The sequence below is a fragment of the Chrysoperla carnea genome, chromosome 4, assembly GCF_905475395.1.
Source record: "Chrysoperla carnea chromosome 4, inChrCarn1.1, whole genome shotgun sequence".
NCBI lineage: Eukaryota > Metazoa > Arthropoda > Insecta > Neuroptera > Chrysopidae > Chrysoperla > Chrysoperla carnea.
The window spans coordinates 21,059,466-21,079,219 of NC_058340.1; the positions used below are offsets into that span (position 1 = coordinate 21,059,466).

Below are 19,754 nucleotides of genomic sequence, written 5' to 3' on the forward strand. Positions count from 1 at the left end.
AATTGAGAAAAATATGACAGAGAAATAGAAGGGTTGGGATTTGAAATAATGCAGGCAATTATATTGCAGTTCAAATTTTACAATGATAAAATACATTCCATATAATACATTTATTCCTCAGTGCAGGCAATAGTTTTAACGCAACTGCTATGAATTGAATTATTCCAAAACATAATTTTAAAACAAACACTGCTTAACTTCCAGTATATTTTATTGAGTTAGACATAATTTTAGAGTAATTTTCATTTTTTATATGGTCTTTCCAATTTACATTAAAGAATTTTCACTTAGAATTTTATGATTTTGGCACCAATTGCTTATCTAAGTATTCGTAAAGTTTAAAAAATTTTCTAATATAATGAGCTATGTATACTACTTGATGTTTTCTTTTCAGTTCTTATTTAACGTAGTCGGGTTGCTTGATTTTTTTTATATATTATTGGCCAAAAATCAAAAGGGTGTATCTTTAAACATACACACCAATTTTTTGGCCAAATCAAAACAATTGTAATTGACTGTATATCTATTTTCAATTATTTACAAGGAAGAAAATAAAATATGCAAGAGCTTGTAAAATTCACGAAGGTTTGTTTTAAGATTGCTGAATAGCACCTTCCTAATGACTTTTCTTCATTGAACTTAAGTGAAATTGGTACTTAATGAGAATTGAGTGTCGATTTCTTCCTGGCAAACTAAAATTACATTTTTAAATAATATAAAACTAAGTTAAATTTAAATTACAGCCGCACTTAGATGTAATAAATATTTTAAAACGTTTTTTATTATTATAATAATAGCAAGATAATACACAGAATAAATACATTTTCTTTGGAAAAAATTCCCCGAAAGCTGGATTTTTTCATGATCCTTCTGTTTGTGGCTCCCAGAAAAATCCCACTTGATCCAAATGCCGCTATAAAAGTTATCCGGGGCCGAAAGTCATTAAATACGATTTTTCGCGAATATTTTGTTAACGACCACTGTCATCGAAAAAATATTATTTATCAGACTTGTATATTAGGAAATTTACGACAAATAACATTTCCATTTTCACTCTTCAATGAGAACGAAATACGTAAAATTAAAAAATACAGATACCCTTAAGGAGTGCATACTGTACGGTATAACTTTTCGAATCGAATTTTCTTAAAAACCGTTCTCACGAAAAAAAAGTAATTTGATTGTTTTGGTAAGACATTTTCTAATATATAATAACCACTATTTTTTCAATAGCAGTGATCGTTCGCAAAAGGTCGTATTTTGTGATCTGTGACCTCGGGAAACTTTTGTAACGGCATATGGATCGATGGAGCTTTTTGGGATTTTGTTTAGAACCACAAATAGAAGGTTTATGAGAGCATTGTTAACATCGGCAAAACTGTCTGGCAATTATTTTTTTTGTTACTTACAGGACATGCTAAATGATTTTAAAATATTGATTTAAACTAGTGATCTCAGTGAACGCAACCACTTGCAAGTGCCAGGTTTACTTCATCCCTACGCAATTTCAATAAGAAAAGAAATATACACAATCCAGCCGCCTTTAAATAAGCTTTTTTGTGAAGATACTTGTTTCTATACTGTAACATAAAAAAATATTAGGTCACAACGGTCAGTAAACCAAATTGCTTGGCTATAACCATGACAACAATACACTCGTCATCATATAGAAACAGACAAAACTTAGTGTAGTAGTGTTTGTACAATACACCAAGGTATTCAGTAGAGCGAAGCACAAACAGTTTCAAATAGATGAGAGAAGATTATCATAATAATTATATGATTACTGTTGACGTCACAACGGTCACCTGCGGTAGTGAGTATAGATATAGAGAAGTATAAATCTCATAGATGAGGATGATGACCATGGGTACCATATTCACCATATCATATGTATGTTAAGTAATGTGCCTCACTCACTATTGTATATGTGATGATAAATATATATGTATTGAGGAAGGGGGAGGATGAGCACATAATATAGCCTGGCTTGCTCATCTATAATAGTGAGTGTGAGTGCTCTATGGATTGGTCATCACGGCCTACTGCGGCAATGAAATCAAATGGTTGAACGCTTGCGCGACGACTTGAGCTGATAATACATCCATACATACAAACCATGCTATATTTATCACTGTCTACTTAGCACCTTCTTAATAGGTTTGTCAATTTTGTAACAAATCTTAAAATTTTGATACCGAATATGAACTTTGACAAACATTACCTCTAATGTCCTGAATTACATCGAAATTCAAGTGGGACAATAAGTTTCCATAAAAGGTGTACATACATCATTTCGATAAGGAAAAAGGGCTTATCAAATCCAATCAACCGAGACATTTACATTGGCAAGAGAACATTTTGTTATAAAAAAGTTGCACATAAAGTTGTGTCTTTTAAACGAAGAAAATGTGTATAGTACCGATGCCAGTGTTTTTCATTATGTATCAAGAGCCAAAACCCGGAAATCAATCATCTGCAGGACTTCATTTATCAGTATTTATCTAGGTGTGGATACAGAGGATATGGAAGGGAAAGGATTCTTTTCTCTTTATTCCTTACCTGATGACCGGAGCATTTATTTTCGTCAATTTTGTTGCAGTTTTAATTTGTGTTTATTGAGTTGAAAATAATTAGAAAAAAAAAATTCACTCAACGGTATACAGAATGGAATTGATCCCGTTTGCTGGCATCAACCAGTTAAGTGTGAGTGTCAATTGACAACAATCATACTATATTTAAAACACGGTCTCCAAAGTTAAGTATTATCAGGAATACCTAGTACGATATAGGAGACTAGTCAGAAACTAGTGTTCTTAATATAGTTCAACACAAAACTATTGTACTGTTTTCTCTGTTTTATGCATTAACATTTATAAAAGCTCATCTTACACACATATAAAGGAAAAGCAAACGGGATTAATTCCATACTGTATATTTGATTTCATATAATATTGAATTTGATAGAATAAAATTCAACAATTTATTTTGAAATTCGGTTTAATTCACTTTTTGACATTTCACTTAGAACAGAGAGATTAATCAAGCTAGACCTACTTACCTCTATGTTTATTGAAACTACTTTTGGAAACAACTGGAGAGTTCTTTATGCTAGCTAGAGCAATCTTCACTCTTGTAAGAGAAAATTTAGTTAAAATTTATATATAAGTTGATAATATCGAAAGCTTTCGAGTTACAACAAATTTAAGACAAAGATAATTTTTAATATTTTGGTTCGCTTCTAAACTTTATATAAAATTTTGAGATAACATTTCTGACCCTTTCAACCCTTCGTGCGAAGCGGCAAGGGACGATAAAAATTGATGGGCAATATATTCTAAAACTAGAAAAAAATCTACATTAGAACATATTATTTCTCGACCCATCCACTGCAACAGTTTTATACTAAAGGCGTTTTGAATTTGAGTTCATCCTACCAATGTTATAAATGTGAAAATTTGGATACTTAGATCTTATGCTTAGTTACTCAATCGCATAAGAACCGCTGAACAGATTTGGGTGAAATATATATAATTTATTACCTGTATTAATACATATAATATTTTTGTTATACGGAAAAATTAAAGGTTGTGGGGGGTTATTAGAATGTATCAATAAAATTTGGGCTAAATTTTTAGTAGTTTTGTATAACATTCATAGATGGCACTCTATACATCAAATTAATATTATCATTGATTATTTTAATGAATCATTGATCTCATGAGTCATGCTTGAATAAATAAATCTATATTAAAGCGGTGAAGCCGCCGGTAAAAGTTAGTTGAAAATATATTCTAATTATCGCACGTATGAAAATTTTATCAAGCAGGTGCTAAGTGGACGGTGTTCAGTATTATACTACATTCTATAAACAAATATAAAATACACAGTCACTCACCACACTGTAACTAAATAATATTGTTCCAACTCAATATTACTCTTTTCTACTCACACACAATAACAGCACTCCACAGCACACAATACACAACCATTATTTTTCAGTCTTATACCGTCCGTACATTGATACAGACGAGATTCATAGAGACAATATACTTTATAAAACACGGGCGAATGGCGGCGTTTCGGACTCAATTAGTTATTTAATCATTATTGTTATTATATAATATTATTTATTTTTTATAGATTTTAAATAAATATTAATGAATTCTAAATAATTTGATCCTATTTCGAAAATAAATATTAATCAAAAACATTTTATTATTGTTGATAATTTTTTAACAATGACATTGTAATAGATAATATATTAAAATTTTGACGCATGCGTGTTTTTTCTTATTTACAATATTATAACCTTTTTTTTTCAATTTAAATCATTGTTGGTAAAAACAAATACTATTGGTGTTTGGTTTCAATTAATTTTTAATTAATATATTTTTATTTAATGGTGTTAAGGTGTTTTATTTTTAATAAACCGTATGTGACTTTTTTAATAATAATGTGAACAATTTAAAGTCTTTTGTTACTTTTGTGCAAAACGTTTATTTTTAAAAAAACTTAAAAAATAAACAAATATAATGTAGTTTTTTAGTTAATTTAGTTATTTTTTAACATATGCCAGTTTTTAATGCCAGTATTAAAGTTTTAAGAATTGTAATTTTAGTTTATAGTGTAAAACTATTCATTTTTAGTTTCTTTCTTTGGTAAGTAAAATTCTTTTTTGAAACCAAATCTATACGTTTAAAGCGCTCAATTTAGAAAAAAGTTACTAGCGCATGTGCCGTAAAAATGATTCATATATTTTTTCGCATAGTACGTGTTGATGAAATCACGTTTGCTTGATTGATAATACTTAAGGTGTTTTTTTTAATTATTGAAAAATATGATGTTACTACAAAATACAGGAAAAATATAATTAAAAAAATGATTTTTATAGTATTTTTTCGGTTATACATGAAATACTACGCATGACAAATCGTAAAGTTTACATATTACTTTTAATTAGCTTTGATTAATGTCACATGCTATGATAAGTTTTGACAGTGAAAAGAGTACATTATTTGATTCGAAAAATTTAAAAATGATGAGCTATTGTTTTAGTGTTTTTATTCTTATCATTTTATAGAGTCGAATATTTTTAAGAGAATATTAGAGTTATTGTATAGAAACCCATAGAACGGAGATTTATTTTTAGAGAAATACAATAAATTTTCTCGTAATATTAATTATGTCTCATCCATGGTGAATTTTGCAAAAATTTTGAGTTATTATTTTATAAAAACAAACTTTTATTATCTATATAAAAAAAAAGCAAATTAAATCGTTTTCATTTCTGGAAAATTCCCTCTACTATCATCTAGTAAGGTGAAAATACTTCCACCCTGAGATAAATACACATTGGTTTACGCTTTACACTAGATTATTAGATACATTCTCAGCAATGCCTCCAATATACGTGTTTCTTAGATCGTATTAGAATGAATAATATGATTTAATTTCAATCTGTTGCGTTAAATAATACCAGCTTGAAGTTGTGATTCATTTCTACTCCACAATCAGAAAGTTTTGATACCAAGAATAAACTTGAAGAATATTAATTACTTGATTAACTGAAATTAATTTTTGACTAACGGCGTGCTAATTAATTTTAAATTAATCCTTGAAATAAAAATATAGTGCAATTATGGTGGAAGCGCATAGTAGATTCATCTTTATATTAAGAAGATGTATTATTATAGAAATTTTAATTTGATCACCAAAAAAATTAAGGAAATGTAAATTTTAAAAATAAATATGATAATATCTGTTCAGAGTTCAAGCGTAGACATTATTCCAGGTGACTCATGAAGTACCTACTTATTCGAAGTGGGAATTAAGCCGCATTATGTTAGATTCGTTCTCTTAGCGCTTCAACTTTTGGTGGTAGGCAATTCTGACGGACTTTATTCTTTCATTATTTGAACCGCCTCACAAATAAAAATTCGCACTTTGATATATTCGCTTGGTAGGGCATACATGTTTTTAAAATTGCTCTTTTCTTTATCCCATATTGTATAATATAAGTTTCTTTTTATATATAAGAATGTATTTACACAGGAGCTGCTTGAATATTGACAGATAATTTGTACAGAAAGGAACGTTTCTAGTATTAGTGCTGGCATAGGTCAATTTGTTCTTGGGTCCGTGAAACCCATCTTGTAAAAAGAATTTTTCGAAAATTTCATTTTTACTCTTGAGGAAGCTAGGTTAGGCTACGCTGGGTTATATTGGCTGTCTACTTAGGCCATAAAGCCCATTGTTATATCACATATGTGTTTTACCACCTTTCCGATGATAATTTCAATTATCAGCTCCTCACTTATTTTCAGAGGCTGAGTGCACCTCCTTCTGGCACATGTCATGCAATACACCAGATCATCACAACTATTAATTAAATGAATTTTTGTTGTGACGACGGGAATCATCCCGCTACGCTACGCATACCGCGAACGGAATTGGTTTCGGTTTAACCAACTGAGCCACTAACGTTTTAACCAACATGAGCAAGCTAATTAAGTCAAACTTTAGATTTCATTTTCTTCAAAACTATAAAAGATAGACAGTAGAAAATTTGAAACCTTCAAGAAAAACCTTTCAAAAAAATTCGTAATTCACAAAAAAAAAACTTTCATCCTACATAAACGTTCTAGTTTCTAATACAAATATAATTCATATATAATAATGCAGGACTCATATCCAACATTCCATCCAGGGTAGTTCAACAATTGACTCAGCCAATCGTTTAATTTTGACTTGTTTAATAATTTTTTCTTGAAACATTTTTCTATATAGTAAGAGGAATCTCTTTACCATATACTGCAGGTTCTAATCCTTTTACAATTGATGTTGCAACAATGACTGGTAATCATATTGCAACTAAAAAATACTTCGTACTAAGTATACAATAATATTATTAATTTAATGATAGGTACTGCCCCATATAACTAACTATATGTATTCCCATTCATATGCAATAATTTGTAAACAGGATATTTAATTTAAATATAATCATAGATTACATTGAACTATCTATCATGTTATACTAAACTTATATAAATTATGTTTAGTTGTGTTTTAGGTTTTATGTTCATGTTGCATATCAAATTGAACGTATTTATATGCGTTAGAAAAAAATAATACATCTTTAATTTGCATATTACTGTTGTTACCATATACTGAATACATGCAGATAATTTTTATATTATTTAATCAATATAATCGAACATAAGATTATGTATGTCCTATGAAAGAAAATGATACTCATTGACTCGTCCAAAAAAGAGCGTCCAAAAAATGAACCGTCAAAAAAATTTTTTAAATGACTTCGATGAACTAATGGATTAAAATTTTCCAAATTGGAAGCAAGATAGAGGATTACATTAAAAGTAGGAAGAATAATGTGAAATAATACATATTGTGACTTTCAAAATGAAGGAAGTTTTTTTTTCTAGGTCGCATTACAAAAATCTATCATTTACAATACATGTGAGTTCTCTTAATAAAAAAAAGAAGGTTGAACATTATCAACCAAAATTTAAAATAACCGATTCGCAACTGATGCATGAAAATCAAAAAGGTAGAAAAATGCGATAATTTGTGTGATTTCAACGTAAAAAAAGGCAGTATTAAGCCTTTTTCTCTGAATTTTCTTCGAATTAATAAACTCTTTGATATTTCATTTATGCCATTATAATACCCCTAAATCAAAATAGCTGCTAGTATTTTGTATATTTGTCTGAAAAGTGGTCTGAAATGTTACACAGAATGACTTTACTGCTTATAAAGTAATTTTTAAGTAATTTTTTGAAAAATAAAGCTATCCCGCATTTATTAAGTATAATTTGCTATATTTCTTAATCCATAAATTGTTAGGATTTATTTCAGATTAGACTTTGAGTCGAAAAAAAGGACCTATTTCGTTCGTTCTCCATTGATAAGTTTTTTTTTCCTAAAAAGAAAGGCGAGTATACTTTGATTCGATATGCCCATATATGTAAACTATCTTAGGAAATGTTTGCAAATATTCATTTTATTTAAAAAATCATATATTTGAGCTCCTAAAACATTTCGTTTATTTCTAGAAAAATTCTTCCTATATTGTTACTTTACTTTAAACACATTTGAAGCCTGCTATATATACTGCTGTAGACGACTGTAGGTAATAATGTGTTATTTGTAAATATGCTAGATTAAAACCTTATAATGAAATAAATCATTTATTAAACCACTAATCAATCATTTTGAAAATTAACATACAATTTAAATAAATTATTTTAATTTTCTGTTAATAATAAATTAATTTTTTGAATTACGTTCATTTACAAAGTGATCCAAACGTTCAGATACAAAATTGTTAATGATTCCTTTATTATATACATACAGTTTGATTCATTAAAATATCAAAAGCTCAGGGATCATAGCAAAATCGTTGCCATACATAAGAGATTTTATGTAAAGTCATGTATAAAAACATCAATTCAATGCACACTAATGAAATAATTTAGGCAAGAAAAGTGACTACATAAAAATCTTTACAAAAAAAAAAAAAAACCGACTTCAACAAAAAAAAAAAAAAAAATAACAATTCAAAAACAAATTAATATGCACTAAGAAGTAAAAAATAACGAAAATATAATGTAGTTACAATTATTGTTATTTTTGGAGTTGGTGTAAATGTAAATTTAAGACTTTTATGGTTTTCACATGGATACCATTGTCAGTACTGGACCAAATTGAAATGGGATCACAATGGAAGCACGAGCTTTCAAATTGATAAAGAATCATCAAAATCGGTTCACCCAGTCAAAAATTTTGAGGTAATAAACATAAAAAAAAAAAATACAGTCGAATTGAAAACCTCTTTCTTTTTTGTCTGAAGTCTGTTAAAAATTAATACTGAAACCCACATGTTTAGATAAGCTTTTTTACAAAGCGTTTTTATTGAAATTGTTTTTCCTGCAAATTGCACTGACGTGTGGATTTTTAATAGGAATTTAATTGTTTTATCCATCGAATTATCGAAGTTTTTCTATTTTTATACTTAGTAGTAACATACTTTCTTTAATATGATCACCATATTATGTTTTCGAAATCGATGTTGTAGGTGTACCAATAATTAAGTAAATCCACCTGTTGTCGATGATAGGTACATGATGCTAAAGACATGTCTTAATAAATAATAATCTAATCAAAAAAACATATAACGTAAATTAAATTAATTACTTTAAAAAATAAAGACAGGTCACGACGTTCTCAAAAATTTATTTATTTTTATACTTTATTTAAAAAAAAAAAAAAAAGTAATATTAAATTCTACATATGTTTTTTCTCTCAAACGAGATTTTAAACTATACATACACTATCGTGACTTATTCACTTAATAATAATAAATTTATTACAAACTTACAAAATATATCGCGTAACATTTCAACATTACACTAGTACTACAATATCTAACAATTTTTACGTAAAATATTTAAGTATATTTTAAAAAGTTTATGTCCAAGCTCCCATAACTGTAATAATTATACAACGAAATAATTAAATAATTTTAATTGAACTAGCGAATTGTAGAAGGAAATGGGGCTACTACTTTTGTACTGATAATGGAATTTTGAAAAATTTCTTCAAATGTTTATCGATCCTATCTAATAGATGTCAAAAATGGCCATCGTTAATAAAATTTATATATATATATATTGTTTCAAAATGAAAAATAGTTGTATTTTTTGATCAGTTTGAAGCAAAAAAGTACTTAAAAATCACTTAAAAAAGTGATTTTTCTTTAGGCGCTTAGTTTTCGAAATAAAAATTCTTGGGAAACTAAAAATGCGATTTTCGATTTTTAAAAAAATGTGTTATTTTTTTCAATCTCTGGGGGAATTAGCTTAGCTAACGCAGCTCCTGTGCTACAAATTTTTGGTAAAATTTAAAATTGAAAAGCGTAGTTTTGATATCTACTATATCACAAAAATGGTGTCAGCTATAACGTCCAAGAATGGTGGGAAAAAGTTTACATCCGATTGATATTGTAAATCAGATTTCCAGCTTAATCATCAAAAAAAGTTTCTTAATACTGATATGCGAGATCTTAATGTTTAAAAAAAGTAGCCGATAGACCGATAAGAAAGCGAGTTAATAAAAATCTGAGTTAAAATATGCCGAATTGTATATAAAAGCAACGTCACGAGTAATAAAAGTTTCAGAGATATTTCAAGACGGTCGAATTCTCTTATGGAAATCAAGAAGGGGTGAAATTCGTCTGTTACGAGAGATCCATAGCATTCACTGCGATTAAGTACGGATTCTTGAAACAAGGTGCGGAAATTTTTTAATATTATGAAAAAAATGCACTTGTTTTTTTTTTTTTTTTTTTTGATAATCGTCTCATCTAAGTGTTTTATAACGAATTTATTACTGCTATGATAGCTTGGACTGTAGTACGTATAAAAAATTAACTGACGCCGGACATGTAAATTATAAATAATCCAAAATCAAAATTAAATATACACTTTATTTTTATTCAAATTTTTTTCGGTTTTATGAGTAGTGATTGATTAATTTTAATTTGTTAACAAGCTTGTATAATATTTATGTCAAAATATTAATTATGGTACGATATGCGTACGAGTTTAGAATTTTGTTAACCATGATTAAAGATCTACATAAACGGTTTTATCTTTATATAATCTTTTTCTTTTTATTGTAAATCTTGGTAGATCTTAGCTGAAATTTTTTTTTCTCACGTTTGCCTTGATTTCGGGTACTCGTTCTCATAATGTACTACTAGTTACTCTACATATAGTAGAAAAACTATAAAATTGTAACAATATCGAAAATCAATTGTTTTATGATTCTCAGCGTTTTTTCTATGTTTTATGAAATGAATTTTATTACAATTTATCTGCTTTTATAATTAATTTCTGAATGATTCTCATTTATTGATGACCATGAGTGCCAATCACTTTTTTTTCAAAATGAGTATTTAACGGCCATGTACTAAATTAAAGTAACTGCTACGTATGCTAGAAGTTGTTAGAAATTTGAGCAAAAATAGAAATTTAAAAAAATTCGAAGATCTTTTATGAATTTTGTTTCAGCTCTAAATTTTTAATCGCAAAAAGCATTGATTAAGTCTAATAATTTGTTATTTTTCAAAGTGATAAATAATAAAAATTGGTTTGTTTTTTGGTAGAAATCTTGAAAAATGACAATCATTTTTATACCATGTATCTATGTATGAAATATATATCAGGGTATATTAAGTTTAGTCCCAAGTTTGTAACGCCTAAAAATATTGATGCTACGAAAAAATGTTCATAGAATCACCTAATTAGTCCATTTCTGATTTTTGTTTGTCTGTTCGTCTGTCTGTCCGTAAGCACGATAACTCAAAAATGAAAAGAGATATCAAGCTGAAATTTTCCTTATAAAAAATAAACATAAATAACATTTTTTTGTAAACTTCCCTGTTTACTCACGAGGGCGCTAATTAGGTGCAAATTTTATAGTATGTATTAATATAGGAATATCAGTTGTGTGTGTGTGTGGCTATTTAAGAGTGGATATCTATCTTTACTTACGTAACGTCAAAAAACAAACTATTGCGTCATCAACACAGTCTATGCATGGTATTTCAACAACTAACTCAGTCAATTGTTTGTTTTCATTTGTTCATACTAAAAATCGGTCTATTAGTAAAATAAAGCTTAGAGTTCGTAGAAACAATTTTAATTATAAGCGGTGTAGGAAATTTAGTAATAGTAATAATTTATCGATTATTTTTACTATGCGTGATATAAAAACATATAGCAGGTATTCAAATAATAATAATTGGTAAAAAAGAACCAATTGTTATACTAAATTGTATATTGAAATAACATTTATTATATTCAATAATAAACATTTTAATTGAATTCTTGTTAAAATTGATGTCTTATCACATTTCATGTAGGAAATAAAATAATAATTTAAGTATAATTTTATTTATAAGTTTATTATATAGAGAAAAATGCTTCCATTGTTCCTGCATGCAATCCGAATAAATATATTATAGATTTACATGTCTTAGCAGAACCGGACTAAATTCTATGAGATCCATTGTGCCCTATGCCCAAGGACATAATGGACTATAATTTTTCGATGCATAATTCAATTTTAGATAAAATAACTTTAGTAGAAAACGAATGTCAAATTTAAACTTTTAACAATTGGCAGAAAGAAAGTGCTGTTTCAAGTTTCATTCATTGTCGAACTAGATCGTTGCCACATTAAATTCAAACATCACATCAAAATAATTCGATCCAATTTATTTGAATAGGCGTTTTACTCAAAACCTTTTCAAATCCACTCAGCCATTTATTTTATATTACCAACTTTTTTGCCTTAGGTTAGGCTAGGTTATATTGCCTGGCCACGAAGGACACACTTAGGCTAGAGAGCCCATTGTGATACCATACATATATGTGCTTAACCACCTTTTCCGCTGATTATTTTATTTATTAGCTCCTCAATCATTCCAGAGGCATTCTGGAGCTGAGTGTACGTCCCTCATGCATACACCATGCATTATACCAGTCCATCACAACTATTAATTAAACCCTAGCCTAAGAGTTACTAGGTTTTTTTGCCTTATAAATGATGGAAATTTCAAAGGTTTGAGTGTTTTGATGCGTTCAATATTTTTTATAACAAAAAAAAAAAAAATAAATAAATACAAAAATCGGAAAATAAACATGATTGCGGTATTTTAGTTTCTATTTACCTTAAATATTTGATTTCGACAAACTCAAGTCTAAAAGTTTGTTACCCTGTTTTTAAATTCGAGCCTGTATTGCAAATCTTAGATATATGGTATTACGTGACTATTGGTGAAACCGGCCCTTTTTATTGTTAAAACCAATATATTCATTGTCTTATTCAAAAAAACAACAACAATAACTAATTAATTAGTTAGATTGTAATTATTGATAACAGAGGCTTTTTAATATGTGCAGTTTGAAGTGTGATTTATTAAAAGATTAATTTAATCTGCAATTTTTATCCTATTTGCGTAAGACATTCATTCCCTTTCGAGTGTCTTTTAACTTTATCATCAAATGGGATATAGTTATTACTATTTTATATAAAGGACTAGTAGATACCGGCCCGCTTTGCTGGACAATTCCTCCTTTAAAAACAAAGACTATCACGATATAGCACTCATTATCCTCCCTTTTGTTCACAATTTTATGGATTTCAATTTTTTGCCCATGATACTCGCTGACACTGTAACTTTCTATAGGTCCAACCATTAAAACATTCAATCATTTATAATTTTTAGCAATAAAATCCCGTATAACTATAAATTTCACCGCATTATTTTGTGAAATGTATTAAATATAATTTCCCAGATAATGACTTATCATTATTTAAGAAATTTACAAAACAAAAATAAATAAAAAAATTGTCAAAAGATCAGCTTTAAGTATAATTTAAAGTGCTGATGATGATATTACCTTTAGTGTACAATTACTGTATACAATTGGATATAGAATGCCCGTTGGAAATCAATTTTATCCAAATTTACTTTTTTTTAAACACGAATATAACAAATTTTAAGCAGTTTTTGAAATATACTTGGTCAATAACCGGGTTCTTTTTTTTGAAATTTACTTCACAACTTTCTTGTTGGAACTTGTTCAAAGGTATCCCCAAAATGTGAGTCCAAGTTGACGGGACGAGGGGTCGCGAGACTCAGCCGTAATCTTAGAAAATACAATTAATTAAATATCCCGTGAGCCGCGATCGAACGACAAAAATAGTATGGATCATTTTTGTAGATAATAATATTTGCTATAACTTTTATTTTAAACCTTTTTCGATATAATGCTCTACACTATGTTGTAGTTAACCGTTCATGATACTTTTTTTGGCCTGGCTACTGGGGTATACTGGGTACATTAAATTTATTGTAGAGTTTTTACTGCTTAGAAATATTAAAGATATTTGTCTGTCTGTTTTTCCGTTGACACTATAACGAAAACAGATAGCTCGCTGCAATATATAGCCATAAAAATTTTTAAATTGACAGATCGTGTAAATTCTATATTATATATTCTATGCTCCCGAATGTGTTCTCGGAAGAAACTGATACTCTTTAAGCGGCTACTTAAACATAATTTACTCAAACAAAGCTTATAACAATATGCATTAATTGTACTTAAATAACTCCAATTGGAAATAGCAACTTGAATCAAAGGTAAACAAACTATCTTCAAGGTTTCCAAACTAATTTTCAAGGTTTCTTATTCTGTAATTCCAGAGAACATCACGCTTCGGACAAACAATAAAACTATATAAATACATATACAATATATATTTTTTTCATTTTTTGACAAAACATTGTATTTTATTCACCGGATACGATTACACTCTTGTAATATTACTTTTTTTTGTATGTTATTTATTCCTTCATATAAGTTTATTATTATTATTTATAAACATTATTATTTATAATCATTACGTAAAAAGTACATTATGGAAAGGAAAGATGTTTTTGTGTTTTTACAATCAAATTATATGTAATTTTTTTTTCAAAAATATGTAGTTACATAAGTTTTGTTAATGTTAAATGATGAATGACAAGAGCTGTTTGCGAATTGATGCAAATATTACTATTTTTAAGAGATTAAACCACCTACGTTGGAAGACATCGTTCTTCTGTTTATATTAATTAGCTTCGTAACACCAAATTTATAGTCAAAATTTAAATTGACGTTTGTATGTAACTCTCTAATATCATACCCATGCATAGGACATCATCAGTTATATACATTTTTTATATTATTATCAGTTTTATACTATTATATTATTATTAGTTAAATACTACCGATAACCATACTATACATATATACTTAGAACAAGCAACAAGCCTGTTTTTTAGTTTTTTCAACTTTATACTTATTAAACTATAAAAATTAGGTAGAGTGAATGTACATTTTGAAATTTCATTCCTAAATTTTTATATGAGCTAGTTTTTGGAATTTATATGATTAAAAATATTATTTCTCTTGCAGATGCCAGTAATAAGCCAGTACTCCATAAACAACTGTGAACGAAAAATCAAAAAGTAAACCAGTAATTGCTTTAATTTAAAATTTTAAAAAAAAGTTTTAAAACAATTTTTAATTTTATAAAAAATATATATCCATAGATTTTATTTAAAAAAATAACAATTGTGCAATAATTATTTTTGATACATAAATATCGTTGAAATAAAAAAATTTGTTACAATTTAAAAAAAAAATAAAAAGGAATAAAATAAATAATTAATTTTATCAACAAATAATATTTAATAAATAAATAAATAATATAAACATTGAATTGATTTTCAAATAAAATATATAATAATAATAATAATAATAATAAATAATACAATAATTATTATTATTGTATTGTCACAGAAGTGTGATTGTTCCACGGTTATTGTGCTTGTTTATTAACGTGTGTGTGAATAGTTTCCGGTCCCCGGCGCTGCTCGAGCTGTGTTTCCGGTTGCCCCCGAACTCAACTAACACAAACACGTTCATGGTTTACATGGTAAGTTAATTAAAAATAATTTTTTTTTTGTATTTTGTAATTATATCCTTGAGGTAGTGACTTTATGTTAAAGAAAGAGTTATGGTATTATATTCTACAATATTTTGTTTTATGTCAAGTCCTAGCCCAAAGCATGGACCGGCGCCACTCACATAAATTGTTCTCCCATTAAAGATCAGTTATAGCCCAGTCGATAAGTCTTAATCAAGTCTCTTTCGAAAAAATTTTTTTAACGCAAATTGGATCGACAATCGGTTGATACTTACTATCTGCAAAAAATTTTAGAATAGAAACAGAACTAATAATTAGTGTCAGAGTTTTGACATAAATTAGGGCAAAACAAACTAATTAGTAAAAGTTTATGTATATCAAAATCTCTGGTGTTTTTCGAATGGGTTTTAAAGTTAAATAATTACCCAATGCATAAGCGATTTATCAAACATTTTTGGTTTGTTTTGTATTAACATAAATGGCGCTCAGTTAAAAAAAAAAAAATTAGTTATATTCGAAGTAAGCGTGAATGAAAAGTATCGGAATAGGGTAGAAACATTTTTTGAACCGATTCAACCAATTGGTGAGAGTGGCGTTTTCAAGCTAGGCGCTAATCTAGCGGTATAAGTTCTCGAAATTTCTGTGCCCAACATTTTCATAGAAGAGAATCACAATAAAAAACTCATTAGCGTTTTTAAATGTTTTGATCGGAGTTTATTTATGAATATACTTAATCTGCCTGAATTAGACAATCGGACTACCTAATTTGGAATTAACAGAAATTTTGCCGAGATGGGCTATCGTTGATTATTGAAATTTCTGTGGTTTATCTTAACTACACATTTCTGCCATGTTGGCTAAAAAAAATTTGTATGCAGAGCTAAAAACAGTGTTATGGGCATGCACTCTAGGAAACCTCAACCATAAGAAATATTTCGGTACGTAAAGAAGCTTTGGATATTCTACGACGCATTGATTCATCGCCTAGCTGCATTTTTCTCTGAAAGCCCTCGTTAGCCAGCAAGTCTCTAAAAAGTGAAGTCTTTAGTTTAAGACTCCTGGGTATGACACTCCTCCAACAAACTCAAATCAGAAACCAAAGGTTCCATATATAAGAAGTCTATATATTTCGAGATTTAAAAATATTTTCTACCAAACAAAGCGTAAATATACCTACATACAAATCTAAATAAAAATCTTAAATTAAATAGAAATCGTAAATATAATTATAGTATCTACAAAAAAAAATTACATTCATAAAATTAAAGTTTGAATGCAATTTAAGTTCCTGTTTATTTTCAATGAAATATCTAATAAGAATTCAAATTCACATACACACAATTCTTATTAAATTTTGTCAGTTTTTGTCAAATATCAGAGATTGAATCAAAAGAATCAGGTCAACAAAAGATTTTTTAATACAGCAAGTATTTTGTATTTGCACTATTTTTGTTCAGATTGCAAAGATTATATTGCTTTTATTTAATCGAATAAAATTATCAAGTATTTTTACATAAAATAGATTAAGAAAGAATTTCTAAATTGAAATGATTCTTATAAAATAAATTTTTTTTAAAATTTAAAATTGTGTACCTGTCCATAAAAGAAAGCTATTATATCTATGTTGGTTTCCTAATACCCTTCTTGTATTCGGAAGAAATTTATATCAGGAAATGAATTTTTTTTTTAGTTGACTAATTTTAAAATATTCATAGAATCAGAGAAAATATTTATTATATTATTGCTATTTTCATATTATTGATATGAAGAAAATTTGCAATTCAAAATGTTTCTTGTATATTTTTTCTTAACAAGGTGTGTTTGGCTTGTTGCTTAGCTTGCTTGCTTGTATGTTAAATAGCTTAGAAGTTTTTTTTAGTGAGTCTTACTTATACACATGTAATACAATGTCTCACAGTTGTAAGGGAGCGGCTAAGAAAAATTACTGATTTTTTTTAAAATATTATTTTTATTCATATTTTATTAGAATTTTATATTAATTAATTTGCTTATTTAAAATAAAACTAAAAAAATTAAATATTATAATTTGAAATAGTTGTCTTTTGTTTCGTTGGATAAAAGTATATTGAATACTAGCCTTGATACCCACTTCGCTGGACTAAAAGTAAAGACCATTACGTTATAGCCCTCACCTCTATTGCTCTCATTTATCCGCCTTTCATAAAACTGGAAATAGGGATAGAGATTGTTTTACACAGGCAAAATATATGTGCAATTTTCAATTTCTGATTTATATGTAAAATAGTCATAATTCAATAAGTATATCCAAACAGATGGCCATAAATTGTATCTCGTTCACCGATTTTACAGAAATATTTAATTTATCTTTAAAATGATGTTCATATATGGCGCAATGAAATGTCAAAGACAAAATTAATTTTTTTTAAATATATCTTTATAATGTTTTTTCTGATGTATATTATTTTGTCTAGTTTTTTTTTAAATCCATTCAGTCAGTTTTGCATGAAAGCGTAACAAACAAACAAACAAACAACCTTACTTTCACATTTATAAAAATATAGGAACATTTCATGTGCATGTATGATATAAAAGCTAACAATATCACGAAGAAGTTGGTTTCAAGAGGGTTGTTATTTGGATATTTCTTTTCTTGTTTAGGTCTTAGGTAGTGAGGAGCTTCTGGCACCAGAAAGCAGCTGCGTTTACTACGTTCACTGATTTCAAGACAATTTCTGATTTCAAGACAATTTTTAAAAAAAACTTTTATGTTTTTTTTATTAATCTAAATTATAATTGCCAGACAGTTTTTTCAGATAGAATTTCCAGTGCTTTACTATCCTAAGTTTAGTTCCAATAAGGGAATAAATTTTCGAAATTCAGAAGTCATAAGCTTATATATTATATCATAGATTGTAGCATAGATCTAATTTCAACATTTGTATATTTTGACTTTAACATTACGTGGAATTATTTATCCAATTTGGACCATGTAATATGAAAATATACAGCAGGTATTTATATAATTAACTTAAAATAATCATATTAATAAACTTGTTTTTTAATAATTTTGTTTAAATAATACGCATGCAAAATAATTGAAATTTTAATCTCTTAATTAAGTTGATTTAATTAATACTTTAAAATACACAAAACTGCTGTAAGTATCACAAAACCTCCATATTTAGAATATATGTCGAAAGAATTATTGCTAATTCGAACTAACATCTATCATATTGTATGACTTCGACATGTTGATCACCATGCATATTGCCATTTTGCATACAACGTTCGGGAAAATGAAAATCATAGAATTAAAAAAATAAAATAATTAATGGGCCATTACCTTCAGTCATTAAATTCGTTATATGAAACTTTCGTATGAAAAATTTCTGCACATGGCTCGGTACGCATATTTCACAGAAAAAAATTGGTTGGGTTGAATTAAATACGTTTGCTAGGCTGTTATTCCTGGAACAAGTAAATATTTCTTGAACCAACAATAAAATGCAATGAATAATTTTTTTATAGTATTCATTTGTTTACATTTGCTCATAGCTTTTTCACACTAGTCTACCTTAGAAGATAAATCGACCGGGTTGAGAAATTTCATCGTCGCCAAGTTGTCAGAGAGAATAGTGCTGCCACTTTCCCCTATTATTCCTCTCTCGAAGATAGTCTTACCGAAACTCGTTTCAGTAGATAAGGTGGGGTTAAAAAACAACTCCACTATTGCTATCTACACTAATATCATGAAAAAAAAAACCATTGATATTTTGTTTTTTTGTTTGTGTGTTTGTACCCACTTCATCCAAAAGCAGCAGGATGCTTGCTGGTAAAACAACCAAATTTCTGCTTGGAAAATTTTTTAATTATAAGAGTAAATTAATTCAGTCAATAAGTTAATAACTAATATTCCTAAATAATAAATGATCAAGAGGCGTCGTGGAACACCCGGTAGGAACTATATTCCTTTCGTGCCTTGATGCATTATATATGTAGAACTTAATTTTTTTATTTACAAAATATTTTTCTGTAAATTTAAGGTGTAATTTTGTCGTGTTAAGTCATGTACTTATTTGATTCTTTTTGGAATTTAATTTTATAGCTACTATTAGTTTTTACTATATGAAATAATTGTAGTGTTAGTTTAAACCTAAATATCGTGCCATAAGGATCATAGTTCCAATATAATTTATATTCCTGGA

At 27.9% G+C, this 19,754-nt stretch overlaps 1 protein-coding gene across 1 annotated transcript in view; it reads left to right on the forward strand.

Moving 5' to 3' along the window:
* Positions 1-19,754, forward strand: part of LOC123297938 (Krueppel-like factor 3) — a 427,850-nt gene that overhangs the window by 1,150 nt on the left and 406,946 nt on the right. The window lies entirely within an intron of this gene.